Genomic DNA, 3153 nt, shown 5'->3' with positions numbered 1-3153 from the left:
CGGACCCTGAGTGGCCGCACGAAAGAATCCCCCGGGCGCTTTTACACCATTCAGGTGCCGGCATCCCAACCCCGAGCCGTTCAATGGTGAGGTGTGGGGTCTGGCGCAGGTGTTTTCCGTCCCCAGAGCCTCGGGCGCCCGGGGGGGCGGGGCCGGCGCCAAGCAGCGCCCCGCCTCTCGGGGTGTCCCGGCTCCGCCCTCCGGCCGCTCGGCTTCGCAGGGGAGCTGGCCGGGCGGCGCGGGGCGGACAGGCTCCCTGTCGGGCCTCCCGGGCCCGCCTCCCGCGCCTTCCCGCTGCTGGTCCCCAGAGCCGGCCCCAGGGTGCCCTTCCCCGGTGGCCCCCGCGCATGGCGGCGTCCCGCAGGTAAGCTAACCCGCGACTCATGCTCGCTCCCACCCGCCGCCCCCCGGGCTTCGGACTTGGGGCGCTGTGGCTTCAGCACCCGCCTTCCGAGTGGCGGGCGGTGTCCCGAGGCCTGAAGCTCGTGCGGGAGGCCCGGGGTTCAGCACAGCCGCGTCTGCGGACTCCATCGACCATTTGGAGCTCTGTGACGGTACCTTGTGCAGCCCCCTCCGAAATGGGGAGAGGATTACTGTTTCAGGTCCCTTTTACGCTTCGTTTTCCAAAAATATATTATGCCCTAAACAACAAATGGAATCCTATTTTCAGAATGTTAGTATGCTTTGGGCCCCATCTCCAGGCATAAGGATTCTGGGATCCTGGCTCGGAGGCGGCGTAGGTAAATGAACGGTGCTGAGATGACGATCAGCTGGCTATTTCCAGGAGAAGCCGGGAGGCCTGGCGTTTCTGGGGCGTGTGGTTGGAAGCGGCGATTCTGAAGCAACCCCCTGGCTGGATGCTAACTAAGCCCTCGCCGAGGGGATGCGCAAGACAGACCCTGCCTGCTGAGAAGGCTGGGGTTATGTCTAAAGTACCTGCTTTACAGAAAGAAAAAACCTTATACGCAAGCTCTGATGGACAGCTTAAAAATTGTACCAGACCCATGGCACTTTGGGGTCACTTGGACACTTAAATTGGAAGACAATGTATTTTTAACCAGAGCAGGTGTACTAAATAGGTTCATGATTACTCATGAGATGAGGGGAGTCCGAATTGAGGTGTCCTGTTCTTCAAAGGACTGTTGGGAAGGAAAACTGTTGGCTCTAATTTAGGCTCAGTGATTAGAAGCCTGTGAGTTAACTGGCAAAAGATTAACACGAGAAAAGGCAAAAAGCTTGTTCATATGCACATAAATCTAGCAAAGAAGTGGTTCCTCCAAATTAGAGGTAGATGTTTATAATCTAATTTAATAGGGGAAGGAAGGGGGAGAAAAAGAATTCTGTGGGAAGATCAAATGGTTTATTTTTTAAATCAGCTTTCCAATGCAATTGTTTCTTAATTTGCAAATTAAAAAGATAGACTATAGTTGATTTACATTATTAGTTTCAGTGTACAACATAGGGATTCAATATTTTTATAGATTTAGGGAAGACAGGTTTTTAGGGGAATAAATGGAAGCTCAAAAAGTTTGTGATAATGTTTATGCAGGTGCAAGCGTTTTCTATGTTCTTTGGTGAGTGCAACTCCCCAGGAGAGAGCATTGATTGATTACAGCCTCACTCTCAGAAGCTTCTGCTTTTAGTCAGATAAGGGAAGCTTTGAAAATGCTTCTTTTGCCTCTGCTGAATTTCAGATGTCGTAAGTTTAAAATAATCTTCGCATCAACTCTGGGAGCCAAGGGATCCTCACAGATAAATGGCTGGAATGACTCACTAGGACAGGTAACTGAAGGTTACCTCTGTCCTGTCCCATTATATAGTATTGTGAAGGGAACAAAATCCAAGTTTGGGCATTGTTTGTGTTTAGATAAAGACAAATATGTGTAACTGTTTGTACCTGTGTAACTGTGTAGCTTCACCTTAGTATTTAATTCTAGCCCACGTTGTCATGGCGTTTTCTTTGCTGTTTTTGGTAGAATCCTTGGTTAAGATGGGTTTGAGCTGAACTGCTAATGCTAAGTATAAGGGAAACATTCCAGCTTGTCATCTTCACTGGAGGCCGGACTCCCTGGTCAAGTTCTGATCCCTAAGGCAGGGAGTTATCTTGTACACCTGGTTTCTCCTTTCAAAAGGGCCCTTCTGCTCAATTTCACTAGTCTACATTACGAGCGAAAAAACCACAGTTTCAACACATACCCACAAGAAGGACTAACATTTAAAAGACCAAAACTATTAAGTATCAAGAAGAATCTAGTTAAGTTCTGATAGAGGTATAAAGTGGTACAACCATATTAGAAAACTGTTTACAAGGGTTGAATGTGTATTTCCTGTGACTATCTTCTCACTGATGGGCACAAGCCCAACAGAGATGTATAGCATGATCCCAAGACACTATGAGAAAGGCAGCTTTATTTCTACAGCCCCCATCTGGATGCTGTCCACATGACCTGCTCATTAGAATGGATACAAATGGAATACTGTGTAACAGCATAAGAATGAAAATCTACAAATGTATGCCACAGACTCAATGTTGATCAAAATCAATGAGACAAAGAGTACATATATAAATGGGGAAGGAATAACTAAAACGCGGCATGGAAGTGGCTACAGGGTTGTGGTAACTCTCTTGATCTGGGTGTTGCATACAGGGTGTGTGCAGTTGGTGAAAACTCACTGAGCCATACACAGAGATCTGTGCACTTTTATGTGTTTCAGTGGAGCATTAAAACCAAAAGGGAGGCTCTGTGAAAGGTAAAAGCTGATGCTTGGCACAAATGCAGTTCTTTCCAGGCAACTTTCCTACCCCTGGACCAGATTTCTCTTCTGGCTGTTGGCTGCTACCAGGAGCCCATCCATACTGGCCTGCTTTGCCAATCACCCAAACCTCAGTCTCCCTGCTCCCCATCTTCCTCCCTCCCATCTCTAGGCTCCCCTCCACTCTTCCTTAAGCTTGCCAACACCCAGGAGGATTTGTTTCGATTTAGTCAATTTGGAAAGAGAGATGGAAGAGAGAAATGGAGTTTAAAAACCTCCATCCACTAGTCTCTGCAGTTGATGGTTGAGCCTCAGACATTGAAAGCCATTTAATCTCACACGTACATATGCTGATTGACTGACATGCAGTCTTGTTTAACATGCAAGATCTGTTGACCC

This window comes from Muntiacus reevesi, chromosome 2 (assembly GCF_963930625.1).
Source record: "Muntiacus reevesi chromosome 2, mMunRee1.1, whole genome shotgun sequence".
NCBI classification, from domain to species: domain Eukaryota; kingdom Metazoa; phylum Chordata; class Mammalia; order Artiodactyla; family Cervidae; genus Muntiacus; species Muntiacus reevesi.
This window is presented reverse-complemented; position numbering follows the sequence as displayed.